Genomic DNA, 19,533 nt, shown 5'->3' on the forward strand with positions numbered 1-19,533 from the left:
GTTTACTTGGTTTAAACATCCAGATCACAGGTCCATTATTGAGGGAAATAAGGCAGGACTCAAGTAGTGCAGGAACTCAGAGGCAGCTACGGAAGCAGAGGCCATGGAGAAACATGGCTCCTGGGCTTGTTTCTCAGCCTGCTTTCTTATATAACCCAAGACCACCTGCCTAGGGTTGGTACCACCCATAATGGGCCAGTCCCTCACCTACCAATCATTAATCAAGAAAATGCCTACAGGCCAATCTGATGGAGGCATTGGCTCAGCTGAAATTGCCTCTTCCCAGATGACCCTAGCTGTGTCAAGTTGATAAAAAAAAAAAAACAACAAAAAAAAAACTAACCAGCCTACCTGAGAAGTCCAGGCTCCATGGTTACAAGCAAGGGTCAATGCTTCTCTCTTCTGCCTAACAAAAGTTATCTGCTTTCAGGGTGTGACTGGGCCAGAAGCATACCAATTGTTGGGTTTCCATTAAGAAAACAACACATAAGCAGGACAAGATGATTGGAAAGCTGGGCAGCCAGCATGGACAGAACAGAGTCTATCTTCTAGAATAATCTGAGTCTTACAGATACACACTCATTTCATCTGCAAACAAATCCCATGTCATATGTGTTACTATCACACCCATTTTACAGCTGAGGGCACCATAGCCTAGGAGGAGGGAGTCACAATAATTAGAATACATATTGCTGCTTCTATCTTCCTACCAGTGGCTCGGGTTTCCTTTGGAAAGCCACCCAAGCCCTCTGTGCCATTTGTTGTTGTTGGTTTTTTGTTGTTTTTGTTTTTGTTTTTTTGAGACAGGGTTTCTCTGTGTAGCCCTGGCTGTCCTGGAACTCACTCTGTAGACCAGGCTGGCCTCGAACTCAGAAATCCGCCTGTCTCTGCCTCCCAAGTGCTGGGATTAAAGGCGTGTGCGACCACACCCGGCTTTCTCTGTGCCATTTGGATAGAACGTTATCTGAAGTGTATAAAATGGGTAAGATTCATCTTATGATAAAAGGGACTGACTTGATTCAGTCACATTTGGCTGTGAGCTCCTGGCTGTAAACAGTGGTCTTTTGCACCAAGAGCCTAACAACAAGCATGTGCTAAGTGCTTAGGAAGACAAGCCATGGAAGACAAGCCATGGGCCGAGGCACCCAGGGGTAATCTGTTGATGCAATGCTTTCCGAAATGGCTATGTGCTCAGGAGGTACACTAATTGTCTGCGTGGGGGTTACATGTGTGTTATGCTGAAGCCAGTTAGAAGCTGCCCTGGAACTGTATGAAATGACAGGGTGACAGGAATAGAAGCTTTCTGCAGCTGGTGTAGCCCCACCACTGTGCCCAAGACAGGCTGTCATTCCTAATCTTGGCCCCAGCTCTTATATTCCAGCTCTTCCTTAAGGTCACCAAAGGGCCCCTTAGCCCTACTTAACTGTACCAGAATTGATTTCCAGTGCCTAGAACTACACCATACTTCACTCAGCCACTCACCAGATGTGCAGACACATGCGCAGGACAACCGTCAGGTACAGGGGCTAAAATGTGAGAGAGCCACTGACATGGACTTCCTCACATACACACACCAATCATCGGGGTTGTCCAATGGCTCCAACTGGGAGAACCTTTCCTTGGGTCCTTGTCAAACCCCATCATGCAATGACATAGGCATTATGAAGAAGAGGAAACTAAGGCCCATGTAGGTTAAGATGGCTTTCCCACAGATGCAGAAACAACAGGTGCCATAGTCAGGATCACAAGCCATGTCACCCAGAAGCCAAGGCAAGGGCTCTTACCACTGTTTCCTGCAGTCTTTGAGCAACTAGGGGCTTGCCTCACTGCTGGAGTTGATTAACCCGGGTGTGAGGTCTTGGGTCAGGGTATAGAGAAGAACTCAGTAGAGGCTAAGGTCCCAGTAGGCAAATCTGATCTGGCACATAAAGACAAATGACCAGGGAAAGTCACTGTCCAATGGCTTTGCTGATGAAGCAGAATCTTGCTTCATATAAAAAATAGATTCCTTGGGCTAGGAAGATGGTTTGCCATGCAGGCTGCTGATAATTCAAACCCCTGAGTCCCCAGGACAAACTAGCTGGCAAAATTGGTCATATCGGCCAGCTATGGGTTTAGGAAAACCCAAGGGTGGCTGCCAACATCAAGCTCAGGCTCCCACAGGCACAAGCACATACATGCCAAAAAATGTGCATACCACACACATGTGAAAATGGAAAGTGAAATAAATAGAATGCTCTCCGCAAGGGTGTGAACGTTAAAGGGCTTTGGACATGTCGGGTTGTTTTTTTGTTTTTTTGTTTTTTGTTTTCAAAGCTTGTGGTAAAACTTATATAAAATGTACAGTATAAAGTACATTAGTCAGTGACACTGTGTGGACATACAAAGTGTGGCCATAGTTAACATCTGTTTCCAGACCCTTCCCATCGTCACAGAATCTCCATACAACCATCACACATTAATTATGAATTCTCTCTCCCTGAAGCATCTAGCAAGCCCCATTTTACCCTCCATGTCTAGAGGGTACCTGTGTTAAACAACAAATGGGCACCCGAGTGATATATTGATAGGTAGTTAGAGCTGCTGGCTCTGGATTGAAGAGAGAGATGGGACCTGGAGATACAGATGTGCCCATGGCACCGTGTACACACAATCCCCTTTGATGGACAGCATGCTTGCCTCTGGTCCTCTCCATCTCACTCATCCCTAAAACCTGGTGTTAAACTTGGTACCTGGCCCAAAGTAATGCCTCAATCACTTTGTTCAGTGGAGACACCAAACTCTGATCTCTCACCTATGGACACATCCATTTGTGGAATGAGACTTTTCAAGAAGATGTGTCTTTTAAATAAATGCTTTTGTTCCTCATAGGTAAGTCTGAACACATTTTGAAATATGCTGGCAGTCTTCAGGAGTAATGCTTGACTCTTGTGATCTCTTCAGAGGACAAGAGTGCCAAAGCCCAGCCCGACTCAACGCCACACTACGCTACATAAACAGAATGGGAGTGACAGGACCAGATGTGACATGTCACCGTGAGGATCAATCAGCCTGGAAACTGAGAGAAGCACTTCTGTGTAAATCCAGACGTTCCAGCTATGCCTCACAACCACCAGCCTCTCTATTCAAATAACCCTGGCATCGTTGGAAGAAAAATGTGGTCCTGCAAGGAGGGAGAATTATGGCGACTGAGATGAGATTCCGACAGCAATTCATCTTCAGCCTACAAATGTTTTCCAGACAAAATAATCTTCAACTGCCAGATCTTGATAATCTCGGCTCCAGGCAGGTCTTTGGGAACTGCTCCTCACAGACAATCTATAGAAAAGCTATACAAAACTAGGGTGTGGGAGACAAGAGAGCTCTTCCTTGGCCACACAGCTACAAGGATTGAATTTGGGGGACATGACCTTAGTAGGAAATTTCATGTACTGGGATGATGGCTCAGTTAACAAAGGGGCCCATGTCCATATCCCCAGCTCCCATGTAGGAGCTGGGTGTGGCGGCATGTGCCTGTAATTCTAGTGTAGGAGGCAGGGACGAGGGGGGCGGATTCTGGGGTCTCAGAGAGAAGCCAGACAGCTCCAGCTTCAATAAGAAAACTTGTCTCAAAAGTAAGGTGGCTTCCACATGTGCACACATATACACATTACCTCCCCCACACACGACATACACACATACATGAGTCCCAGCTATGCATTTACACATTTTGTTATTGTTGTTGTCTACCTACTTCCTTATATCTTTGTGACTAGAGATCTTTCAGTCTCCACCCCTCACCCCCCGCCCCCGCCTCTCTTTTCTCTCTTATTTATTTATTTATTTGGTGATTTTTGTTTTTGTTTCGTTTCGTTTTGTTTTTGAGACAGCTTCTCTTTGTAACCCTATAACCCTGGCAGTCTTGGAACCTGCTCAGTAGTCTAGGCTAACTTCAAACTTTACAGATCTGCCTGCCTCTGAGATTAAAGTTGTGCACACTACTGTCTAGCTACAGGTCTTCATCCACTAAATCCATGGATACAATCTTGAGCTTGAATGGGAACGGCCTCTTCAGCACAAAGAGAGGCAGTGGAACTAAAAACCGAGAGGTACAAGACGGGCAGGTCTTCGCCCACTCCAGGGTCCACATTGCGTGAGAAGTGTGACCTGTTCTCAGTCATCTGCCTTCTCAATGCCACCGGCTTTGCTGGAAGCTGCTAACTTAGCTGACTGTGGCATTAACAGTGCGGTCAAGGAGCTGAATAGTCTCTGAAAGGCACGAGAATTGCCTGTTACTTAGGCTGGAAGTTGAACTTTGAAAGCTAGGATATAGTTGCCTACTTGAGGGAAAAAAAAAAAACACAGTTTTAAAAGCTAGGAGTCCAAGTCAAACTGCACAAGAAAAGATGTAATATGTCTCCTCAAAATTTCATCACTGGGTTAGAAACTTCCTTGTAAAGTCAGAGGAGGAAGGGATCATAATGCTGTGTGTGTGTGTTCTGTGTAGATAGTGTATGTATATGTATGTAATATATGTTGAATGTTTATGTGTGTGCAGTATGTAGGATGTATGTATGTGTGGAATGTGGTATATATGTGTAGTGTTTGTAATGTGTATGTGTGAGGGGTGTGCAAATGGCTATATATGTGTGGTACCCATGTGTGGCATACAGGTGTGTGAGGCGTATACATGCATGTGTGTGTGTGTGTGTGTGTGTGTGTGTGATATGTTGTGTATGTATTGTGCACGTGTGTGATATGTGTGGTTTATGTGCATGAGTGAGCGATGTGTATATAGTGTATGGGCCCATGTATGTGCAGGCAGGCATACATGCTTATGTGCAAGCATGGAGGTAAAGTGTCTCCCTAAACCTAGAGTTTGTGCTTTTTGGCTAGGCTGGTGATCCTCCTGCCTACAACTCTCTCAGCACTGGAACTGCAGACTTGCATGAGACCACATTTGACTTCCCTGAGTGCAGGAATCTGAACTCAGGTCCTCTGATTGTATAGCAAGTGTTATTCACAGCTGGTCCATCTCTCCAGCCCCACATTCTTTTCTATCAAAAAAAAAAAAAAAGGTAGGAAAAAAACACTAGTGAGCATGAATTCTGCCAAATCCTTTCTCAGCCTGCTGCTGCGTGGAGTCGTCACCCACCTCCAGGTACAGAGTACGTGGGCCTCTGCCTGTCTCCAGTGAGTGTGAGAAAAGAATCATTTTTATTGCTATTGTATCATGAAAAGACAGATGAAATAAATGATGAAATTCTCACTTCTGAGTGCTGGCAAAACACATGGAATCTTTATTTCTAATGACAGTCAAGGAAGACAACGATCATATCCCTGGTGAGGTGCTGCTAGCATTTTTCTTACAAATCCAAGTGTAAACCCAAAGCCAGAAATCTTTTTCCAGCAGACACAATAATTCCTCTTGCCCTGGGGTTTCTCAATGAACCATCTATTTGATGGAAAACTGTATTTCATTCAGTAATGTGCCCGATTTTTGAAACTATCCTTAAGTTGTCTCGGCCCTATTAAACACTGAAATACTGCTGATGGCATGATTAGTGGAAGTTTGACTTACTTACTTACTTACTTAATTAATTTTGTTTTTTTGAGACAAGGTTTCTCTGTATAGTCCTGGCTGCCCTGGAACTCTCTTTGTAGGCCAGGCTGGCCTTGAACTCAAAGAGATCTGCCTATCTCTGCCTCCCGAGTGCTGGGATTAAAAGCGTGCACTACCATGAGAGTGAGTATTAACTCTTGATGTTTCCTGTGATCATGGCTTAGAGTCCATCATAATCTGTCATCTAGGGGCTACACAGGTTATTTTTATTTAAGCCAAATCATCGAGATTTTTAATGTTTGCTTGGGCTGTGATACTAGGACAAGCTTCAGTAAAGGCTTGGGGACAGGGATGGGGGGTGGGGGATGGGGGGTGGGGGTGGCTCAGGTGGTAGGACTGCCACAGAAGCCTGGCAACCTGAGTGTGATTCTCAGATAACTCACGTGGAAAAGCCAGATGTGCTGTGCACATCTGTGATCCCAGCACTCTGACGGCAAGATGGACGGAAGAGACTGGAGGATCATCCGGAAGCCCCTGGACCAGCTCTCTGGGATACACAGCACACCAACAGGTATAAGAGAAACCCTGACTCGGCAAGGTTGGAAAAGAGAACCAACTCCTAAAAGATGTCTTCTGGCCTCCACACAGACACTGTCAAATACTCACATCCAGTAATAATAAAGGACAGAGGAAAATTTAAGTAGAGAGTAATTGAAGAAGACAATTGATATCAACCCCTGATCTCCACATGCGTGTACACACACACACACACACACACACTTTAATATATTTTAGGCCATGAACTCTAATCCTGCTACTTTATTACTGAGAGTCCATAGAAAACATAATATGTTCTAGGAAGTCCAAATGGAAGCAATGTTAGAAATACTACTCTATATTTTTTTATTATCCATGAATTGATCTAACTTTAGCAATGACAGCTTAGCCTCTGAGTCTTCAAGTGAGCCTCCACTTCAGAGAAAAAGGAAAAATACAGTTTTTTTTTAAATCAGAAGATATGAGGTAGATAATAAGATGCTCAGATGATCAAACCTCTACTGTTCACACAAATGGGAGTTGTAGTCAATAACGCTGAATATACAGTGGAGGAGGGTAAAGGACAGCCTCTCAAGCTTAGGAAGAATCAGTTTAACCTGGACCCTAACGTGGAGCCATTCAGACAACAGGCGAACAACCGGCTATTACTGGGATTGGGAAATACTGGATCCATAAGAGAGCAAGGGAAGCCTGGGAACAATGAAATCCTGAGGGTGAGGATGGTGTGATAGAGGGAGGGAGGCAAAGGCAGCAGAGAAAAAAGAATCATTGATATTCTCACACTAGTAGGATGCCAAGTGTTGGATCACCAATACCTGGGGCAATTCACCAGCCAGTGAAGGCAAAGAGGGCGGAGGCATTCCGGGTTCTGATTCAGGGAGGTTGAGTCTTAGGACCCTGTGGAATATCCAATCAGAATCTGAGGGCTTATCTCCAGGAAGAAGAGACACCCAGAAATATCTACCTTTGTAGATGGAGACACTGTTTAAATTTGAGAGACACCACAGGATTGGGATGTAAAGAAAAAGCAAGCTGAGGTTAGAACCCAGTGGAGAAAAGTGGTCCATGGGGTGATGGAGATGAAGGAGGATGCCCAGAGCACAGGGATGTGGTCCATGGAGTGATGGAGATGAAGGAGGATGCCCAGAGCACAGGAATGTGGTCCCTGGAGTGATGGAGATGAAGGAGGATGCTCAGGGCACAGGGATGTAGTCCCTGGAGTGATGGAGATGAAGGAGGATGCCCAGAGCACAGGGATGTGGTCCATGGGGTGATGGAGATGAAGGAGGATGCCCAGGGCACAGGGATGTGGTCCCTGGTGTGATGGAGATGAAGGAGGATGCCCAGGGCACAGGGATATGGACATGTGGGGGTGTGGGGGTGGGTGTGGAGATGGGGATGGGGATGGTACATGTTGAATGATACAAATTAGTTCAAGAGTGAGAAAGACCCCATTAGGATTGGTTAGTTAGGGACTCTGTTTCTGGTGGGTCAGATTGAAAGTGAATTCAGAGAGGAGACAGAGGCTTCATTGATTATAACTCTGGAGATGTGGCAGGTGAGAGGAAAGCAGGGTGAAGACAGAAGGGAACCACACACTTACCCTGAGTCCCATAGTGTCAAGACTGTTAAGTGTCCTCTCTATCACCCTCTGTCTTATTCCTTTGAGACAGGGTCTCTTCCTGAACCGGAGCCCAGCCATCCTCCCTGTCTTTACTCCACACAGTGCTTGGGTTATAGGTCCGTCCGTGTGGCTATAACCTTTACCTTTACATGGAGGCTGGGGATTCGAACTCATAGCCAAGTCCTTATACAGCAAGCACTCTAGTTCTCTGAGCCATCTCCTCAAGCCCCAAGTGGCCTTTTATTAAAAATGAACCCACATTGTCAAGACGGGAGTTGATGTGTTATTCTCTCTGGAGGGCATGACTCTTAGGTCACCTGACTGCTCACAGGCTTCACCACAGAAGCAATGCTACCACTCCTTACACAATATATAAACATGGCATATGTATCATGGAAACTTTGTAGAAATCCCCCCAGTGCTACCAAATCCTAAAATCTGGCATCAAGGGCTTGGGTAAGAGATTGCGACCCTTAGAGGTAAACTTTCACATACTTATGGGCTAAAACATAATTATCTCCATTTAGAAAAAAAGTAGTTACCCGGAAAGGGGGGGGGGGAGGATTTTAACGTAGCATTTATGAAGACAATCAGGATAGTTCCATGTCCTCCAAAAAGCAAGGATTTGAGTAAAGAAAGTATGTGTGATCCCACAGCAGATTTTTGCCTACAGAGAGCCAAGGACATGGGTTTATTAAGAAGCAAGTCTTTTCTGTCCCCTAGCCCCATACAGACCTGCCACAGTGGCCCAGACATGCTGAGAAACAGCTGTCTTCAGTACAGGATGGCCTCAGAGGGTACATGAGACTCTGGCATTGTCCTCCCATTTACACCTACAATAAAAACGGTCATTTCTGGCTTTCATATACACGGACATGTGGCTGGATATATCTGTCCTCTTCAAAACTGCTGCTTCATTCTCCCAGGAAGAATCTACCAGTTTTGGTGTCTTTTAGAAGTCAGGTTCTGTGGGTTCCTAGAACCGGACTGCCATGTTTGGCTTCCTAGAATACCACACCCCAAACTTTAAAAATATACATATATACATATACATACACATATATGTATTAATATACACATTTATATATTAACACACACATATATATTAACTTATTATTAGCAGTGTGTGCTAGTATTTGGTATGTATGTCACTACAGGAGCACTGTATGCACATGTGGCAGTACACACAGGGAGGTCATAGGACCACCTTGCCAAGTTGGTTCTCTCCACAAACAGTTCTAGGGCTCTCAGACTTAGGTAGTCAGGCTTGTGCAGTAATTTGTTTCATCTGCTGAACAATCTCATCAGAGTCTGGCTACCCATGGCTTTTTGAGCAGTATTTGTCATTCTTAGTAGTCCCGCTGTTTTGGTAGACAGGAGATCACTCTGCCCAGAGCCTCCTGTTACCATACAATGCAAGGCTTCTCTCTCAATGGCCTCTCGGCAAGCACAGTCGTGTGTGTGTGTGTGTGTGTGTGTGTGTGTGTGTGTGTGTGTGTGTGGTGCATAGAGCATTTAGATGCCTGACTTGTGGCTGTTCTGGTGGCAGCCTGCCTCGCTCCTCCGAGCACAGGGGACTGAGTGGGCCTGGATACCTGCTTGCTAAGCAGAGCAAAGCTTGTACCTGGGCCTCTGCCAAGCCTGAGAGTACTCACTTTCTGTCACAATGGCCAAAGATCTCCAAGAAACTAATTTTTTTTTTTTAAAGCTTTTTCTACAAAGCCAGAGAACATGTTGGCAAGGCTGCTGTATTCAACGGTATCTGAAGCCATGGAGCCCAGACAAAGGGCCTGGGATGAGGCTTTTTATTTTTTTTTTTCTTCCCCTTTTCCTCTTTAATCTCCAAGGAATTGCCACTAACCCAGGGCCACACTGACAGAGGCAGCTGTGACCCAGCCCTTCTCGGAATACGAGAAGAAGAGAGGGTGGAGGGGAGATGCCTGGTGCCTCACATCCCAGAATACCTTTTATTCTTCGATGTCTATCTGTGAAAGGCAATAGCTGTGACAAACGAGGGGACAAACGTGCCGGCGCCAAGGTTCAGCCTCCACAGACAGGCACTGTGGGGCCGGGCATGTTTCTGAGAGTATTTACCACTGCTGTCCTATAAGCAGAGAACATGAAGCAGGAAAGGGAGACAGAGAAACAAAGCAGGCTTTCCCTTTGCCCCTGGTTATTATATATCTCAGATAGAATACAGAGTGGGGAAGAAAAAAAAAAAACCTTTCCAATTTGGCACATGTGGTCTGATTTCTCCTTTTCTTTTCTTTTCTTTTTTTTTTTTTTATATATTCAAAATCATTTTCTCTGAAATTCTAAAAGGGCTATCCATGCTGGCTAGTATCTTACAAAGTTCAATCTCATTACAAACACAGTGAGTTCTTAACATGTGTCCCCGTTCCGAGGCCTCTGTGGGAACAAGTCCCGTGCCCACCTGCCAAGCTGGGGCGGGCGCACACTGTTCACACCCGTAGTCCTTACACCAGAGTCACCTCTTCCCATAATTTATGCTACACTGCCATCTTATGGTGGTTTACGACAATAGTTTATGAAAGAAAAAAAAACTGGACTGTCTCATCTGTATTTTAAAGAAATATATGGGTTTAAAAATCATCTTTAATCCATCACACCAGATACACACGTCAAAATGGCTGTCTCTAAACAAGAAGGCCCTTGCAATGCGGCAGGCTAAAGGCCAAAGTCCACAGCAAGGATGTGAGCAGGTACAGCGAAGACAGCTAGAGAACCTCCTGAGAGGCACTGGTGTCCCTGTGTGGTATCCTGCACAATCCAACATTTAGAAGCAGCCTTCTTTGTGAATTCCATGATGTATTTGGGAAGAGGGGTGAAAAATCTGTCATAAGTCAGTGATTTTCAGCCTGGAATGTTTGGCTCTGAGTTCACATTACACAACATTTTGCCTTCCTCATCTTAGGAAAAAAAGAAAGAGAGAGAGAAAAAACAACCTATAGAACTCCCAGGTCCTGTACCAGTGATCCTGTACTGGCGTGACACACGGCCAGCCAGCCCACTTTTCAGCCTCATCATTTATATGTGAATTTCACTCTCAGCTTAATTCTGAGACAAGCCTCCTTGGAGGAACTTCCTTCCGGAAGTCTGCCTGCCAATTTTGGGAGGCTTTAAGGCTTATTTCCTCTCCCTCCTCCACCCACAAGTCAAATTACGAAGGGGCCTGAATCTAATTCCTTCATCTGAACTTGCCAGTTCTGTGGCTGTGCCATCAGCCAGTCATTCTCAGGAACACCCAGGGGGAGGGCGGTGGTGGTCCAACTCCAGGTCTGCCTAGGAGGCTCTGGTTAACGGAATGATCTGGAAGCTGTGGTGTTAGAAATGACTAAAAGTTAACGCCCCATCCTTTCGGGTGACAGAGCATTCTAAGTGGGGGCAGAGCGAGGGACCAGCCTCCGATTTCCATAGCCCAGGAGCCTCACGCCATCTCTATCCAGACCACCTCATTCAGTATCTCAGGACTGCCATGGGATCAAGCTGAAAAGTCTGAGCCACCCAGCAAGGCAAGGAGGGTGTCCTGCAGCCTCCAGGCCATGGACACCCGCTCCCCTCTCTGCAGAGAAGACCCAGAAGACATGGTGATTCATTATGAAAGAAAAAAATTAATATGCATTTAACTACATGCAAAAGAAGCACGGAACAAAGGCGGTTTATAAAAAGGCATCCAAATGTCAAATATTTCTCCGGTTCTTCTTGTCACAATAGAAGTGTTTTCTTTTTTTAAGGGCTCCACTCTCAGTAATTGTAGGCATCACAATTTCAAATTAAACATGCCCTATAAACCACGGTGGGTGGGTTTGGTCGGCTTGCTTCTGTTACTTTTGTCTGGTCCCCAGTTTAGCCCCGCCCCCCGCCCCCCCCCTCACCCTCCACCCCCCAACTCTGTTTTGCTTAGGGACTTACCTTTGCTGACCTTTCCCCCTCCTTTCGGGGAGGCTGGTCCTGCTGCGTTCCCTTCACTGAGAATGCCCTCTCTTCCTCTGTCACCCCTCACATTTGGAGGGGCGTTCCTGGCACCCATAGTCCTACCATCTTTCACTGAATATATGTTTGTATGTCTGTTATTTACCCCCAGCTCCCCTTAACCAGAAGAACAGGATCAGAGACTCCCAACACAGCACAGCGCTATCTGAAACTGACTGTACCCATTAGGAATTCTTCAAGTGCAGACGGTCTCTTCGGAGTGACTGTTTACAAATGCAGAAGGGAAATTATGGGTTGCCTCACCCCCACCCCACCTCCTAACACGGATGGGGTTTCATTGCCGCTCTGATTGCAATTTCTCCGTTTACCACCCCAAAGAGCTGATTTTCCTAATATCCATCCTGCAGACTCCATCTGGGATCCCCCAACCAAGCTGTGTGCTTCTGCCTCTCTCGCACACAGGAATTATAAAAAGTCTTCAGTGGGAATGGCAAGGAGGTCAGACCCACCCAGGACTGAGCTAGAAATAGAAAGAGACTGGACAGGGAAGGCTTGATGGACAGGCATCATGAAGGGATGCTGTTCTTCCCCGATGCCTGCCCGTGGGTACAGACCACGGTGGGGGAAGCCAAGTTGAAGCCCTCAGAAAGCCAGAAGCCAGCGGCATCTACTATGATCACAATTACCCCATGATGTTCCTGTTTCTCAGGAGTTACTATCCTTCCAAGCTTTCGGCCCAGTGTCTTGTGTGAACAGAGAACCAGATGGGAGTTTTGGGGGCTAAAATGGATACACCAATTATTTATAGATTCGGACTAAAAATCATGTGAACCGCCTTCTGTGGAGTCCCATCTTCTGAGAACAGACTTGAAATAGGCATAGTTGTGGAAAGTCTCAGAATCATTTAGAATAATCCTCAACATGATATTGCAAGTAGGGAATGGTGGAATTAAGCCTAAAGAATTTTAGGAGCCCCTTCAAAAGACAAGGGCAGAATTTTAGAACTACCTTTTAGAACTCTCTAGAAGGACACCCCAGGGGCTCAATTTTATATTCTGTTGGTTTGGGTTTTAGTGATGTTGTCTTTAGACTGTTTTTTTTTTTTTTTCCTGGCTGGAAAGACCTTTAAAACTCAACATGGCTGCTTGCAAAGTGAGGTGTTGCCAGCTTGGGAATGGAAGGAGATTGTCGCTGGTGCCTTAGGGATGACAAACACTCAACATTTATGCAAAGGATGAGAACATTTTTAAGAAGACTTTCTGTTATTAATTGGCTCAACACAGGGCTGTGGGTTGCTAAGGGGAGTTGTTCTTAACCCCTCCCCCCCCCAACACTGACATCTTATTGTTGTTGTTATTATTGTTTTGCTTGTTTGTTTTGGTGGCTAGGAGCAAAGTGTGATGTTTCTCACAAAATCTCTTCCGTTGCCGGTGAAACTTAGCATCTCGCCTTCCCGGCTTCCTATCAGCCTCATACAGACCATGGAGTCTCACATCTTGCTAAGGAAGGGTAGCCTCGCTGAGAGCTTGGCCAGCTTGTCTCAGGTCATCCCCACGAGAACACCACACCCCGAGCCCCGGAAGCTCCTGGGGCTGCAGATTTGGCTGTGTCAGAGCTGAGATTGGCTTCTTCTGAAATCTTTCTTAAAACCTAACCCTCAAGACGGAGGAAATATCTGGAGGAGGGCCATGGCCATGAAAATTGTTCTCAGTGAAGCTTACATTTTCATAGCCCCCCCCCCCAAAAAAACCCCATTTAACAGAGTCTGAAAAGGTTTTTGCTTTCTTCTTCTTTTAACACACAAAACGTCCTAGAAGTTATGGACATGATCAGACTGCTGGCTTGACCGCGCTCACTGCAGTTTTCCTTTGTCTGAACACACTCCTTAGTCCACAGCTACCTACATGCCTTAGGATGGAAGGACGGTTTTTGTTAATGTGTTTCATGGTGCTAGGAATAGAATCCAGGGCCTCACACATGCTAGCCAACAGCTTTACCGCTGAACTCTATCCCTCTATCTCCAGCCTGATGTTATCAAATACAACCTCTTTTAAAAATGTTTCAGGCTGGGGATAGAGAGATTGAGTTCACTGGTTTCTGGGGTTCCCTAGGGCTTCCCAGACACGTGTGTTCCTGTGTGTGTGTATGTGTGTGTGTGTGTGTGTGTGTGTGTGTGTGTGTGTGTGTGTGTGTGAGTGCCTGCACATGTTCATGGGGCCAGGCACAGAGCTAGCTTCCACCCTGTCCACTCTCTATGATGTTGATAATGGCAGCCGTAAGAAATGCATTGTGTAAAACTTACAGGAAAGTCAGGCTCCAGCAAGATTAGTAAAGTGCTCACTACACCAACATGAGAAAAAGAAGCCACTGAAAAGCCTAGGTATGGTGGTGCTTACATACCAGCCTTGGGGAGGTAGAGACAGGAGGATCTGTGGGGATCAGTGGGGATCAGTGGCCAGCCCCTCACCAAATCAGTGAGCCCCAGGTCCCACTGAGGGACCCTGTCTCCAAAAATCAGGAAGCTAGCTCCTGAGGAAAGATAACAAAGTTGACTTTTGGCCTCTCAGTACACTTGAGCACACATGTACACACCCACATATGGATGTGTGTCCACACACAAAACAAGACAATGAATCACAATAAACTAACTCCTGGGTTTGGATATCACTCCCTATGAAGTTTCAGTCAATTGCCTAAAATGAAAGCCATCTCTATTTGAATATTTCCATATAGTTGTATGGGTAAAAACATCTTTCCTCTGAGTTTTAAATCTTTTGCCCCATAAGTACTTTCCACCATCATGGCGTTGTGGAGCCATGGTGGGTGGGTGTGTTCCCTGCCTCTTCTTCATGCTTCTACAGAATTCCTTGGATCGTCCTGGGCCAGCCACTACAGCATGTGGGTAATGGATGGGGCCCGTGGTATTTCCTTGTTTAGAAAAATAAATCACCCTGCAAACTTTTACTATGTTCCACATAAGATGGAGGCACATCAGCACTTGCTATGTTTTCCTCTCCTGAGCTGGCTTGGCAGGGTGCCTTGGGCTGCAGAGAACAGCCAGAGGCTGCCAAGCAGGGCTGCTTGGTTCTTTGCCCATTCCTTTAGGGGTTGTAAACATCCTGCCCTGGAAACCTTCACCAACCTGTAGCTAGAAACCTCCCTGGTGTGGTGGAGCTGGTGTGAGGAGCTGTGGGGTGGGGGCTGGAATCAATGAGTCACTGTGGGGAGGGTGGGAAGGGGGGTCCTGCTGGATCCGAAGGAGCTTAGGTGCTACCCTCAAACAGAAAGACATTGCTTAGGAGTGAAGTGCAGGGGCTGGATAGATGGCTCAGTGGTTAAGAGCACTGACTGCTCTTCCAGAGGTTCTGAGTTCAGTTCCCAGCAACCACATGGTGGCTTACAACCTTCCGTAATGGAATCTGATTTCCTCTCTTCTGGTGTGTGTGTGAAGACAGCTACAGTGCACTCATATACATATCTTAAAAAAAATAAAGTAAAAAGGAGTGAAGTGCAAAGGAAGGCCAAAGATGTTTGACCCCCAGGCCCGTGCTGTGAGGTACTATCAGCATGCCATCTCCCATGGACTGGGCTTCCATTCACTCCACTGTGGGCATATCGGGACCCCACCATGCACTCTTTAGGACAGATTAGACAATTTGTTTCATCCTTGGTATTTTCCATCCATTAAAAGAGTCAAAAAGCCTTTAAGTCGGGTGCGGTGGAGCATGACAGTAATCCTAACACGCAGGAGACTGAGGCAGGAAGGCTGTAAAATCAAAGACAGCCTAGGATACACAGAGTGTTCCTGTCTCACAAAACAAAATCAAAGGCCAGCAGCAAGACAGGCTGGCAAGACTCAGCGGGTAAAGCCAACTGCTGCCAAGCCTGATGACCAGGGTTTGAGTCCTAGGGCCCGCACAAGAGTTGTTCTCTGACCTCCCACACCAAGCACTGTAGCATGCACCTGCAGAACACACACACACACACACCACACACACACACAATACAATACAATACAATACAATACAATACAATACAATAACAAAAACAATAACAAAAACAAAAACAAAACAAAAAAACCAACCCATGCACAGCAAGTTTTCATAACACATAGTAGAAACAGGTGCCGAGTCCTCCAGGGCAAAGGCTGGAGGTGCCATGTCATAGAGTTTTATGACAGCTTTACACAGCTCTTGTGTACAGAAAAGGACTACACAACGTGCCATGCCCGTTCTCCATGTAAGTAAACTGAAGTTCATTAAGGTTATATAACAAGGGTGAAACGATGCTACAGGACCAGGATGTGGATCTAGGCTCTGTGAACTCACAAACCCTTCTCTGCCAAGCAGGATGTGTCAGGGAGAGAATCACAGGAGCCTATTTAACGACATCACAAAGGAGCTTCCCTCCCACTGCATGTCACTCCATCACACAGATGTCAGATGTCAGGGCGGGCTCAGTGTGAATGCCACCCTTGAGGTTTCATTAAGAGGCAAGCGTGCGCTCCGTGGTGGATAGGAAGGTTTTAATTATGCCATCAGAGTTCATCCACAGAAATGCATGTTCCCACTTCTGAAGGAGTAGTCCGGTGTCATATGCAGGAGGGAGTGGGCCAGGGGTGTAGCCTTGCCTCTTAAGTCAGCATGACACTATTTTTAGGTCCAGGTGCTCTCAACAATGAACTGGAACCATGCAGACTCTGAGGACAGGAAGGGAATGGAACGTGGGAGAAAATTTGAAACCAAATTTCATATCACTCACGTTCTGGTTTTTGTTTGAAAAGGTTTACTTTTTATTTATGTATATGCAGGTGTATCTCTGCGTGTGAGTCTCTGTGTGGGCTTGCCCGTGGAGACCAGAAGATGTAGATTTACTTTTTACTATGTTTATGTATGAGCATCTCTGCATGTGTGGGCATGCAAGTGTGTGGATGCCCATGGAGACCAAAAGAGGTCAGAACTCCTGAAACTGGAGTTCTAGGCAGTTGTGAACCATCCAACATGGCGCTGGAGACTGGACTCCAGTTTTCTGCAAGAGCAGCAACATTCTTCCTTTAAAATATCCTATCCAGAACGGGTGCGGTGGCATGCACTTTCAATTCCAGTGTGCTTGGGAGACAGAGGCAGGCAGAACTCTATGATGTTAAGGCCAGCCTGGTCTATATAGTGAGTTCCACAAAAGCCAAGGTTATGTAGAGAGAGATCCTGTCTCAATACACACACACACACACACACACACACACACACACACACACACACACACTATCCTGTCAAGGTAGGGGTTGGGAAATGGTTTGGTTGACATTTGCCATCTGAGTATGGGGCACTGAGTTCAGATGCCCAGTATAATAAGCAAAATGTTCTACTACTGTGTGATTGTAAGACAGGAGGGTCCCAGGGCTTTCTGTTCAGCCAGCCTAGCTGAATTGGTGAGTTGTAAGTTTAATGAGAGACCTTGCCTCAAAAAATAAGCTAGATAATGATTGAAAAGCTACTCGATGTTGATCTCTGATCTCCATATCTAAGGTGTGCTTGCATACACACATGATCACACACACACACACACACACACACACAGAGAGAGAGAGAGAGAGAGAGAGAGAGAGAGAGAGAGAGAGAAACACACAGAGAGAAACAGAGAGAGAAAGAAACAGAGAAAGAAACAGAGAGAGAAGGCGGGGAGAGAATGTGTCTTAGAAGGTAGAATATATTAAAGACAACAATGGCTCCCATTGGACATTTAATTTTCATGTTGTAGTCTCAGCACCGATCCTATATTGTACCCTCTAAGATAGTCTACTGATTCTACATGTTGCTTCTCTATTAGCTATGAACATTTGAGTATAAAATAGTGACCAGGAATAAGAGTGGGTTTCTATAGGAGTAGAGAATAAGGCAGTCAAGTTTTGTAGAGAAGAACAGGAATAAACAGAGACCTTACTCAGAGTGACCAGAGTATAGCTAATTCCAAAGATGGCCTAGGACATGGCACTGGATATGTGGCCTATTAGGTCCTTAGGGTGCAGCCCTGCATTGTGAGCAGATGCCCAGGTGCTGTCTATGCTATTGGAGCAGTCCTGTTGTGGGGCCCTGGCTTTGCTCGCACTGGTGGATGGGGGTTATATGGGGGTGGTACGAGCTGAAAACCAAGCTGTAAGACATAGGAAGGTACCTAAGGGTTGACGTATACCGTTATCCTGAAGAATTGGTTGGAGGTGGGGGCAGCAATAATATACACAGCATAACAGCTATCTGTGGGCAGAATGCGAAGCAAGACAAAAATGATCACGGGTGGGGAAGGGAATGTTTGAGAAGGAAGGATATAGGGAGGGAGCAACAGAAGGCAACGTTGTCAGTGCACACAGGGCTACAGGGCCTGAGTGAGTGGCAGGAGAGCAGGGAAGCCACTCTGGAAGGTCAAAGGCTTGTGGAGAGAACATCTTGCTCAGACAACCAAGGACTCTGGGTAGGAGAGAGCACCATGCAAACAGAGTAGCCCAGATGTTAACAGTCGGGAACCTCAGCTTGGAGCCTCCCCCTCCACTCAACAGCACCTAGCCCCTTCAGATACCAAACACAGGCCCCTACACAGAAGATGCGGTGCCATGAGGAAGCAGTAAGAATTATCTGCCCCTGGGATGAACGGGTAGTGATTATCAGACAGCTCTCAAGGCTCTGAAAGCAAGGGTTCTTTGCAATCTTTGGAAACTGCGGCATTAGTGCTTGGTGGTAAACAGTCCCAGGTAGTGATCGGCCATACAGGCTTCATCCAGACCCAGGGGTTGTTTTGGTACAGGCCAAAGAGGGACTTCAGCTTGCAGCTCCTGGGGCCCCACACCTGCAGCCCCTGACCTGCCAGTTCCCTACCATGTTCATTCCAGCATCCAGCCAGGGGAGGTGGATATGGCTGTCTCGTCAACTTGTGAGTTTTCCACAAGTACCAGCTGGTCTCCGCTTAATTGCCCCTACAGAGATTTTCATAAATACTTTTAAATATTATAATTATTATTGTTGTCTTCCTTTGTTCTTCTAGATGGCACCTCTCCACCAAGCAGCCCAAAGAACTATTCTGAAATTATCCAATTAATCTTTATAAAATCCCCGTGAGGATGGTGGGTGGCAGTTTCTCTAAGTTTGGGAAGGAGAGAAAAGGAGTAGAATGAGGCTAAAGGTACTGAACCCCAAGTGGCAAGTGGGAGCCCTTGTTCTCCCCAGTGTATCTTGGGGTCATCCTGGCCATATCACTATCTAGGGACCATGTCCCAAGGCAAGCTCTATTCAGATCATGCTGTCACATACATGAGCTAGTAAAAAGTCTCTGGCCTTCCTAGATTTCAACCTCCCCATCTGACAAGAGCTGAAGATACCTCCAGGAGGCACGCAGACAGGACTGCTTAGCTCCTTAGGGACACTGTAAACACCAGCTGGCTCTCTTTCTCAAGCTCTCCCTCACCATCAATCCATTGTCCAATGGACTCTTTCACAATTTTATACATAAGGCAGTTTTATGCAGTGATGTAGAAATGCCCCGTTTTGGCACAGAGGGAACGAGAAGATCTAGGCTTAGGAGATAGGCAGCCTGTTTCAGACCATGGGTCCAACACTTTTGAAATGTGATGGTCTCTCACAGGTCACTGAACCATGCCCAGCCCATTTCCTCACCAGCAAGATTGTAACAAGGAGTTGGCGAGATAGTACAAAAAGAAGGTCTGGGGTAAGTCTGGTTACTTCCTAAGTAACTAGAGATTGGATAAGATAGTGAAGCTGGGGTCGAGATCCCTGTATTGAATCCTGCTAGTTCACCTTGGACAAATCACTTCATCTTTCTGGATAAGGAAGGTTCCTATGAGGATTAA

This window comes from Mus musculus, chromosome 6, assembly GCF_000001635.26.
Source record: "Mus musculus strain C57BL/6J chromosome 6, GRCm38.p6 C57BL/6J".
In the NCBI taxonomy this organism is placed as follows: domain Eukaryota; kingdom Metazoa; phylum Chordata; class Mammalia; order Rodentia; family Muridae; genus Mus; species Mus musculus.